This window comes from Mesocricetus auratus, unplaced genomic scaffold (genome assembly GCF_017639785.1).
Source record: "Mesocricetus auratus isolate SY011 unplaced genomic scaffold, BCM_Maur_2.0 Super-Scaffold_100015, whole genome shotgun sequence".
Lineage (NCBI taxonomy): Eukaryota > Metazoa > Chordata > Mammalia > Rodentia > Cricetidae > Mesocricetus > Mesocricetus auratus.
In genome coordinates this window covers 10,233,681-10,245,807 of record NW_024429198.1, presented here as the reverse complement: position 1 = coordinate 10,245,807, position 12,127 = coordinate 10,233,681, and positions in this window count along the sequence as shown.

Here is a 12,127-nt window from a genome sequence, read left to right as displayed (position 1 = left end):
TAAGGCATGCATGAGTCTGCACTGGGTCCTCTGCATGTATGCTATGGCTGTTATCTTGGTGTTTTTGTGGGATTCCTAGCAGTGGGAGTGGGTGTGTACCTGACTCTTTTGCCTGCTCTTGGGACTCTTTTCCTTCTTTTTGCTTGCCTCAGTATGAGGACTTTTGCCTTGTCTCGTTTTATTTATTTATTTTTGCCTTGTCTCGTTTATTTATTTATTTATGTCTAGTTTGAATGTTGTCTCTTGGAGGCCTGCTCCTTTCCAAAAGGAAACAGAGATGTAGTGCGGTCAGGATTTATTATATGAAATAAGAAACTATTTTCAATATAAAGAGAAAAAAATCGTAAAAGTTAAAGTAAGGATTGCTTTCAGCCATATCATTAGAAACTTATTTTTCTTTATTTTACCTCAGGTTTTGAAGACTTTGTCTGAATGACAGATAAGCAGTTATATTATCTTGTAAGTCTGTGTCCATGGAACATAGACTAATCCTATATAATCCTGTTTTCCACAGCTTTACCATCAGGTTGTGAGAGGTTCTGCATTTTGTGTTCAAGTTTCCCCAGTACAAGCAGTTCAGAGATAGAATGCTACCTAATGATCATAGTTTCCTGTGAATGCCCATTATTGTGACCCTCAAAATATTCCTGACTCCTTGATTATGTTTTGCCTTACTTTTGACAAAGAGTTAAACCTGAGGGGTACCACCTAAATTTTCCCTTGCTCTTTTCCTCACCATTTTGTGATTATTATTATGTTATTCAATTTTGGGTTTGATCCTAGGAATGGCTGCTTGCTGGGGTTCTAATTTGTATTATTTCACTTTTAGCCCATTTCAGGTATAAGGAAAAGCAAATCAACACTTGCTCCTCCTTATTTTTGCACCTTTTCTGACAATACAGAGGCTAATGTGGAGGACAGATTGTGCATGTATTTTTTTCATTTGTCTTTCCTTGTGTGGGAAAGTTCTTTATATGCAAGTGGAGCTTTGCATGCATATCCTATTGGTCACACCATGGCCATGGAGTAGTAACTGCCACAGCTTGTTTTATATAAAATTTTACAGAAAAAGCCATATGAAACATGAGTTAGATCACAATACACATGCAAGACTGCCATCTTATGCTGTATAGTAGAATGTATTCACCATATTGTCCATATTGTCCATGGGGATATTCTACCTTCAGGTTTTTTAAAATCTTGGTTTAATAGTTTCTTGGTATCTTATCACTGATAATGAGGAATAAGCAAAAATTGCTACCAAAGACAGAGAGACAGAGAGGGGTTGGATGGGGAGGGAGAGAGGGAGGGAGGGGAAGGAGGGAGGGAGAGAAAGAGAGAGATGGAGGAAGGAAGGGAGGGAGGGAGGGAGAGAGAAGAAACATATCTCACATTCAACACTAATAAATTTAGTCACATCAGGATTGTTGAAGTAGACACTACGCCTTCAGGAACATCAACCTTACTTGCATGATGTGTCTCCCAATTATAGATCATATAAGTAAATCTTCCCAATTTATCTTTCACTTTCTTGCTCCCAGTCTGCATTTCCTGCAAAGAAAATACATACCAGATAGCACTTTAACAAAAGAAATAATTTTCTTCAAGTTTATCTTGATGAACCAATGGATTTTTGGGGTTACTAAAGAAAGTAACTCAACCACAGTCTTGTCCCTAAAACTACCACACCAGAAAGGAAGAAACTTAAAAGAAGCTGTGTTGATGTAGCTCCTCTCCAAATATGAAAGACACCTTACCAATGCATCTCTCTGTAACCTGCAGTTCCTTACTTCCTTTTAGTGTCAGGAAATGGCATGTGAATCCTCAAGCTTTCTCAGCTTCTTGCATTTTTTTAGTTTCATGACTTTTCTGAGTCTTATGTGTTTCCATTGTCCCTTCTGGAGGATATGTTTCAATGCAAAGGAAATAGGTGCACAAAAAATATCAACCAAGCCGGAAGGCAGAGGCAGATGGATCTCTGTGAGTTCGAGGCCGGGCTGGACCGACAGCCTCCAAAACAATATAGAGAAACCCTGTCTCGTAAAACCAAAATAAAATAAAATAACAACCAAGCACCAGACTGATGTCTAGGATCCAGTAGGAGAGAGAGAGGAGAGAATATATGAGCAAAGGACATCAAGATCATAATGGAGAAATCCATAGACAGTAGCACCAAGCTCATAGAAACTCCTGAACTCTAGACCTACAGCTGTGGAGTCTCCAAGGCCCAACCTAGGTTCTCTGCATGTGGGAGATATTGTGAAACTTGGACTAGTTAAGTGTCCCCTAACAGTGAGACCAGGATCTATCACTGGTGCATGAGCCAACTTGTTGGAGCCCATTCCCTATAGTGACATGCCATGCTAAACATTAAGGCATGAGGGACAGGCTTGGTCTTTCCCCCAAATTATTGTGTCAGACTTCATTCACTCCTCATGGGATCCCTTACCCTTTGGGAGGAATGGATAGGGGTGGGAAAATGGGTGTGAGGGGGGTTGGAGGAAGGGTTGGAGGGAGAACTGTGGTTAGAATGTAAAGTGAAGTTATAAATAAATAAATAAACTTCACAAAAGGAAAAGCATACAGGCATCCAAAAATGATGCCATGTGGGGAGGTTAGGAGGGCTGAGGATAATTGGAGAAGGTGTGACTACAATCAGAATGTACTATACAAAAATATTTTCAATAAGAAGAGGTTGAAAAGAACAATAACCAGGTGGTAGTGATGGTAAAGGCAGCCTTTAATCCAAGTGCTCCTGAGGGAGAGGCAGGTAGAAATTTGAGTGTGCAATGACATCCTAGTTTAAGAGCAACTTCCAGAACAGCCAGGGCTACACATAGAGAAACACATGGTATTAGTCTTGGCAAGAAATAAACAGTCCTATATACCACAGCAGCCTCCCAAGACATTCAGCTTGCTTTCCCTTTTCCAGAACATTTCTTTTTTTTGTTTTTTTGTTTTTTTTATATTTTACTTTCCAGTTTAAATTTAGATAAGAAACAAGGTTGCTTCACAAGTCAGTTCCAGGTCCCTCTCCCATTCCCTCCCCTCCTCCCGTGCCCTCCCCCCAACCCCCCCCCCGTTATCCCCTCATTCCCCCAGGGAGGGTGAGGCCCTCCATGGGGGTGTCCATAGTCTGTCATTTCATATAGGGGAGGGCCTAGACCCTTCCCCAAGAGTTCAGGGTGAGAGTGCACCTCACATTGTTCTATGGGAGTCCAAAGTCCATGTGTATACTTGGGATGGGTACTGATCTGCTGCCCAAGGCTCAATAGATTACCTAGGCCTCCTCACTGACACCCAGATTCAGGGGGTCTTGACCAGTCCCATGCTGGATTCCCAGGTTGATGCCTGGGATTCAAGAGTTAACCTTTGTCTGGTCAGCTATTTCTGGGGGTTAAACCAGCCCAGTCTTAATCCCTTTGATCATCAGTCCTCCCTCTCTGTTACTGGCTTTCTTGAGTTCAGCTCAGTACTTAACCAAGGGAGTCTGCCTCTTCTTCGATCAGCCACTAAATGAAGTCTGTTTCCCAGACTCTCTGGCCATAGGATTGTAGGCTGGCACTCCCCAGATCTATGTCTAAAATCCATATATGAGAGCATACATGCCATGTTTCTCTTTTTGTGACTGGGTTACCTCACTCAGGATGGTTTCTTCTAGTGTCATCCATTTGCCTGCGAATCTCATGATTCCATTATTTTTATCTGCTGAATAGTACTCCATTGTGTAGATGTACAACATTTTCTCTATCCACTCTTCAGTTGAGGGACATCTAGGTTGCTTCCAAGTTCTGGCTATTACAAATAAAGCTGCTATGAACATAGTGGAACAGACATCTTTGTTGTATGAATGGGCATCTTTTGGATATATGCCTAAGAGTGGAGTTGCTGAGTCTTGTGGTAGATTTATTCCCATTTTTCTGAGGAATCTCCATACTGATTTCCAAAGTGGCTGAACCAGTTGGTACTCCCACCACTAATGGAGGAGTGTCCCCCTTTCACCACATCCTCTCCAGCATAAATTGTCATTGGTGTTTTTGATTTTAGCCATTATGACAGGAGTGAGACGGTATCTCAGAGTTGTTTTGATTTGCATTTCCCGGATGGCTAAGGATGTTGAGCACTTTCTCAAGTGCCTCTCAGCCATTTTAGACTCCTCTATTGAAAACTCTCTATTTAGTTCTGCAGCCCACTTTTTAATTGGGTCCTTTGATGTTTTGGAGACTTGCTTCTTGAGTTCTTTGTAAATTTTGGAGATCAACCCTCTGTCAGATGTGGGATTAGTGAATATTTTTTCCCATTCTGTGGGCTGCCTTTTTGCCTTGCTGACTCTGTCATTTGCCTTACAGAAGCTTCTCAGTTTCAGTAGGTCCCATTTATTAATTGTTGATCTCACTGTCTGTGCTACTGGTGTTATGTTCAGGAAGCTGTCTCCTGTACCAATTCGTTCAAGGGTACTCCTGATACAGGAGACAGCTTCCTGAACATAATTCCAGAACATTTCTGAATTCTTGTGGGAATGTTGTTGGACCAGTGACATCTTACCACTAATAGGATGTCGGCAAGTGACAGAATCCAGTTTCCATAATGTGTACAATCAATTTCTGTGGCACCTCCGCTGATGATAATAAATGGGAGCAGACATTCTGCAAGAGTAGAGTGAAAGTCATGGTCCATTCTGATCCTGTAAATTCTCCACAAAGGGGAGGGTATGTCTACAGAGAAACCTTGTGGAAATGCTATGGAATTGACTGACAGAAGCCCATTTCCCTCTCTTTCTGTGAGATCCAATGACCTTGGTTGTCACCTTCCTTTAAAATGAACATGCTTGGTTCACTCATTTTTCACTGATTTTGAGAGTGTATAAGAAAATGAAAATGACACATTCCCTGCTTATGAAATATATTCCACAAATCTTTTTATATTTTGATTGATTTATATAACTATAGACACACTTATGATTGTTTTTTTCTCAAGGATTTTGTCTTTTCAGCAGTCGCACAATGAAACGTATTCTTCATTTTACCCATAGGTAGGATCTTACCAATTAATTCAGTTGAATAACAGATTGCTACTTATTACTATTAATGTAAATTTCATCTTAAGGTTCATTTCTCATTGTATTTGTTCAGGTTTCATGCAAGCATCAATGTTAATTATTAAAGATCTATACCTGAGATTTATTTCTGCAGTCATAAACATAACACTTGAGGTAACAAATTAAATTCCACATCCAGGACACAAGAATATATTGCCAAGTATCCAAGTTAAATCCTAAGAATCTAACTCCATTGTCTTTAAAAATGAACTACAAGAATAAAAAGTAAGTTCTTATAATTAAAGTTTTCCTATTTAAGGTTCAAATGACCTAGTGAGTTTAGTTTCTAGAAATTAGCACTATGGGGATTAATTAGAAAATCATTAGTTGAAACTTCTTAGGCCAACATATGCTTAGTTTCCTATGTGAACATTTCAGACTTGTGAGTTTTTCTTCAAATGAGGAGCCTATCTGCCTATTCAGACCTTTACTTAAATTTTGAGGGTTATTAGCTCTAAATAAATATGAGATTAGGGAAAACAATGAATAAAATTTTTAACATTTCAGAAGGGTGTAACAGTTCATCTTCCCAAACCATGTCAGCATGGCTCTCTAGAATACCCTTTTTGATAGTGTCACTATTAAAATTTGGTACTTGATTTTTCTTTTAATGTGATAATGTGATGATATATCCTATATGCTACAGAATACTTTTGTGTGATTTCTGGTGTTTTTCCAATAGGTGTCACTAACATCACTCATCCACTTTAAGATGGAATATATAAGATTGTCTCCAGGCACTTTAAGTCCCTTGGAGGTCATACTCTGCCCACCCCCACCAGCAGTTAAGAATTTTGTCAGTACGTTATGCTATTTTGATTATGCTATAAAAAAATAAAGCTTGCCCGAAGATCAGAATGCTGAGCTAAGCCACTAGTTGACCATAGAGGTCAAGCAGTAGGGAGACAGAGGCAGCCAGATCTCTGTGCATTCAAGGCCACCCTGGGCTCCATGAGATTGAATCACTCTAAACAAGAAACAGGTCACACAAAGATGATCCCAGCACTTGGGATCACCACCTTGAATCCCAGTTGGAGACATGCAGGCAGAGGTGATGTGTCTGGGCTCAGAGAGGAATATAAGGTGGAAAGACACAGGATTTCAGAGCAGTGTGAGGATTCTTAAAGATGGATGCCATCTTGAGGATTCAGTCTGAGGAGCAGTCAGTCTGAAGGAATCTGAGGAGTCAGTCTAGGAGGCAGTATGAGGATTAAATCTGAGAACACAATTGCCCCTTTGGTTTCCGCATTGGTAGAGGTAAGAACTATAGTGGTTGGATCCTCCTCTTCTCTGATCCTTCAGCTTTCATCCCCTGATAACTGACTCTGACTTTTTATTATTAAGAACAAAGGGAATCCATGATACATATATTTATGGTTTTTTGTTTGTTTGTTTTGTTTTTGAGACAGGGTTTCTCTATGTAAGTGTCCTAGTTGTCTTGGCACTCTATAGATTAGGAAGCCTTGAACTCACAGAGATCTACCTGCCTCTGACTTCAATGTGCCGAGATTAAAGGCATGTGCCATCCCTGCCCTGCCAAGTATTTATGTTTTATAATCATAACATTAATTCTTTCATAAATAAAATACCTTCTATTTCAGATATATCAACTCATAATTCTACTTGCCTTCCTTTTTCAAATATGCCATTAATTTTCACCATAGGTCCAGATTTTAAATGTTACACATTATAATGCCTTTGTGATTCATTATACATTGCTCTATATTTAATTCCCCTTTCTCTACCTTTGTTTTACTTCCAAAACTTTTCATATAATATTACTCTTGCATATGTTTATTTTAAATAGCATTCAGTGTTTTAGAAATCATCATTCATATAACTCTATTGACATAAAGAAATTACTGTACATGATTAGAAATTTAAACACTACAGAAAAGTTCACAGAATAAAGTAAAACATTCATTGATACAATAGCTTACTGTCTTTCCCCAGAGAACTTGACCACTCTGATAAATAAATACCTTAGAAGTAAATTTAACAAGTATGGAAGGAGGATTGGGTTAATCCCTTCCTTTGCAGGCACAAAAGAATTTGGAATTCTAGAACCTACATAAATTTCTCTTGGGCATGATATCCTGCCTATAACCCCAATATTCCCATGATAAAGATAGGATACCTAAAATAAACTGGATAATTAGAGAAGCTAAATTAGTGATCTCTGGTTTCAACTAAGAGATTTTACCCCCAAAATAAAGGTAGAATGCTTGATTCTAGATGTAAATTTCATCCTTATATACATGTTAGCGTGCAAACATATGCAAACCCACAAAATTAAAAAAAAATAATAAATCTTGCCTGAGCAAGATATCCCAGCACAGGGAATGGGCTCCAAAAAGCTAGTTTACACTGCTTAATCCTGCCTCAACTTGGAATGCCAGATCTGGATTTCCCAAAGAAGGCCTTATCCACACTGACAAGTGGACAAGTGGGGAAGGGGAAGCAAGGGGAGCAGGAGAAGGAATGGGAGGGGGAACTGGGGTTGATATGTAAAATGAAAAATAATCTTTTTTTTGGTTTTAAGAGACAGGGTTTCTCTGTATTGTTTTGGAGGCTGTCGGTCCATCCTGGCCTCAAACTCACAGAGATCCGCCTGCCTCTGCCTTCCGAGTGCTGGGATTAAAGGCATGCACCACCACCACCCGGCAAAAAATAATCTTTTAATAAAAATTAATACAAAATTGAAAACAAGTAACACTATAAAAATGATTCAAGACAGTATTATGGAGATTACTCTTCTTGGGATAAGTGTGTGTGTGTGTGTATATATAGATATATGTTCCTATATAGAGAATTATCAGAGTAGAAAATTTCTTAAACTAAAAATGGAAAATACAGAATTACACTTGAATTTCAAGTCTTCAAAAAGCATTTGTAGTTTAGTTAGAAAGGAAAGATTTGAAACACGATAGTACCTGGAATAGAATTGTTATTTAGGGAAGTTAATTTGACAAGACTGTGTAGGATGGATTTAAAAAGTAAGAGAATGGAGACAGGAACACCAATTAGGGAGCTAAACAATAGTCCTGGTGAGAGTTAATGAGGCATCAAGTGAAATCATTGCAACAGTGGTGACAAATAGAAGGTTAATATACACTTCTGGCCTTTTGCCAACACAGATAGGGACAGTTATTAGCTATGTGACCTCAGAATCCTGGGCATATTACTTTATACTAATGAATTTTATTTTTAAATGTATAATAAATTTGTTTGGATTTTTCTCTGAAAGGAAAACTTAATATGTAGCTAGAATGCTGGTTTTAGTAGGAGAAGAGTGTTTAAGTGTACCTCTGGCAGAGAAGCCTACAGACTTGTGAAAAAACAAGAGCTTCCAATCTTCCTGGAAACCCAAGTCACATGGGCATGAAAAAAATAAACCTAAACTTATTTGAATCATTCAAGGAAGTTCTGACATAGGAGTTCTGAAGTGCTTGTTGACACATTCTTTTTTTCTTTTACTTTTTTATGGATTCTTTGTGAATTTTGATCCCACTCATCTCCTTGATCGCTCACTTCAGTCCTGTACATTTGTGACCTCCCCCACAAAACAGAAACCAATTTAAAAGTGTAACCTAAAGTCAAAACAAAATGAATTTTGTTGTGGAAGCTGGAGTGTGTGCTAGTGAGTCACACAGCATACCCCTTAGTCTATGCATGCATTCTTATTTGTTGATTTTCTTGTGATACTTATTAAAGTTGAGCTTACAGCACTGTGAACCATATGTTGCCAAGAAGTAAACATCCAAAAAATAAAGGATGCACATGTATATGGAATTGATCCATCAAGTTTCTCAGAAGATCATCCTCCCTGGCCTTGTATGTGATTCTGTTTTTTTCCCGTTTAAAATGCAAAGATCACATTTCTTTGTATGTCCACAGGATCAGGCATGTTCTATATGGGCCATGATACCTTTCTGGAAAATATATTTTACACAGAATTACTTCCAACATCTACTATGAAGAAATGTAAATTTGTGCAACTAATAAGCTTTTAACAGAGCTTTTGATGAAAGCTGCCTCAACTGTGATTAATGTAGATGGTACCCAAATCTTCTCATTTCACTAGGTGGAATCTGCAGTACAGTGATTTTAATAACTATTTGTGGATTTATTTGTGTTTGAAAGAGTCATACATCTGATATTCTAAATTTTATTGTAGATAATACAATAAATGATTCTCCTCCTAGAGGTGGAAAATATTGTCTCAAAGAGTAATTTATTTTTCATATTCATGATAAATTTCTCTTGGTGAATTTATAGTCAAACAATTGTATAATAAATTTGTAAAAGATAAAAGTTATATTTCATCTTCTTTGGTAGTTTAATCCCTACTTAAATTCCTTCTTGACCTTGACAAATTATATTGAATCTAATTCAGGCGTCACTATACAATATATTTAGATCACCTGTACCAACAATATATGCTTTATCTGTATAGATAATTATTTAACACTATATATGTTAAATATTTAAGAGTAACATGAAGCCTGTAATTTATTACCAGTCTTTTAACTGTGGTGATATCTCTCTTGCACAAATAAAGCCTGTCTTGGGGTCAGAGAATGGAACTTGTCACTAGCTAACCACAGAGGTCTGAAGGTCTGTACAGACAGACAGGAAGTGAGGTAGCTGGACAGAAACAGGATATAAGCAGGGAAAACTGAAAATTGCTCTCTTCTCTGCTGAGATGCTTCAGGTGTAAGGTGTGCTGTGTTTTGCTGCTTCTCTCTGATCTCACATCTCTATATCTGATTCCGGCTTTTTATTATCTAGACCAATTAAGAGCTCCCATTACAAACAACCTAGATGCCCTTCAACTGAAGTGTAGATAGAGAAAATGAGGTACAATTACACCATGGAGTACTACTCAGCAGAAAACAAATTGAATCTTGAAATTTGCAGGCAAATGGATGGCACTAGAATAAACCATCCTGAGTGAGGTAACCCATTCTCAAAAAGACAAAAATGGTATGTACTCACTCATATATGGATTTTAGACATGGAGCAGGGCATTGCCAGCCTATAATTCCACTGCCAGAGAGTCTGGGGTGCAGGGAGGACACTAAGTGAATTATGCATGGTAACCCAGAGAAGGGTTATGGGACCAGATCTCCTAATTGGATTGAGGGGGAGTAGGGGAGGGCAGAAGGAGATGTGAGAAAGAGATGGGGAAAAGAGGGATGAGGAGGACATGGGAGAGCAGGAAGGTTGAGCCAGGGTAAGAATAGAGAGGGGAGGATGGGAGATTCATAAAATAAGTAGCCATTATAAGTTGGAGGAGAGATCAGGCACTAGTGTGATCTTCACAGATAGACAAAAATGACACCAACTGGCACTAAGCCTACCTTAAATGCCCTCCCATGATAATGAGAATGATGGCTACCCTATAAGGTAGCCATCCTAGAACTGTCATCCAGTGGCTGATTGAGGCAGAGGCAGACACCCACAGCTGGGAACCGAATTGAATTCCTGGAACCCACTTGCAAAGAGGAGTGATGACCAAAGGGATCAAGATCAGACTGGCAAAACCCACAGAGGTAGCTCACCTAAACAAGAGGGAACACATGGATCCCAGACTGGTGACTGAGGGGCCAGCATGGGACTGATCGACATCCCTCCCACCGAACCTGGGTGACAGAGAGGAGGTCTTGGCAATCTGTGGGACCTTGTAGACTAGAGCAGCATTTATTCCTGGCATACAGATGGACTGTGGGAACCCATACCACGTGGAGGGATGCTCTCTCAGCCTGGACACATGGGGGAGGACCTATGCCCTGCCCAGGATGATGTGACAGACTCCTAAAATCCCTCATGGAAGCCCTTGCCCTCCCTGGGGAGCAGAGAGGGGACTGAGTGGGGGTGAGGGGTTGGGAGGATTGGGGAATGGGGGAGGAGAGGAGGGAGAGGGAACTGAGAGTGTCATGTGTAAAAAGTTATATTAAAAAATATGAAAAAACCTCCCATTACCTTTAGCATTCTATTACCTTTAAGATACACATAGCAGTGAGTATGTTTCTTGATTTAGTTTTGAAAGAACTTGATCAATGTAAAAGATTAAAGAATTATTAAAAGAGCCTGATTAAAAACTAGTTATATGGGATGACTTTAATGAAAATACATTTATTTTAAGTTCATCCCAAATATTTATTTACACATAAGAGAATACAGTTATTTTTCTGTGTGTATATCAATTGATATGAGAATGTACATAGAGGCTACCTGTGCCATAGCACCCATAATTAATATCCAACATTTATGCCACCCAATAAGCTACTCTTATAGTCAATATCTGCCTCTTAGTTCATGTCCATATATTAGTAATATACGTTCTAGAATTCAATGGCAATGATATTTAGCAGTAGTACGAACTACTAATTTGAGTTTTATTAAGTCATGTTATCTCTTTTGAGACATTTGCATGTTATTTAATCTACTTACACTTTATTCTCTATTGTTGAGTAATATCACATCATATTAATAAACCATCTATCTTTCAGTTTTTGGGCACACTGTCACCAAAGTATAATAATTATGAATACAATTTCTATAAATATTTGTAAAAATCTCTTTAGATATATATTTGCTAATTTTTTGACATATGAGCAGTAAGTTTTTATTTTCTGTCCTGTTTAAGTTTGCTCATACACTATCTTATTTGATTTGAGTATATTTTGATACATTTAACAGCCATTTGATGTCAAGCAGTTCAGTAGAATATATGAATAGACAAGTTTGGTAGGAAGAAGAATTCAGAAAAAAATCCAACCTAACAGAATAGAAAACAACATTACTATTTTACATTTCTAAAAGATTACAAGAGGCAGGATATAGTAAACTCTTCATACAAAATGCCAGTGCAGCTATTAAAATAATGTAAGGAATGCCAATTAGTGTTCTATCATGACTAAAATTTATCTTTAGAAAACTAACATTAAACTCAAATTTGGAGAGTGAATCTCCATGTAGCAAGTAGACAGGTAACAAGTTGAAGTCTGAATGCTGATCCTGTGG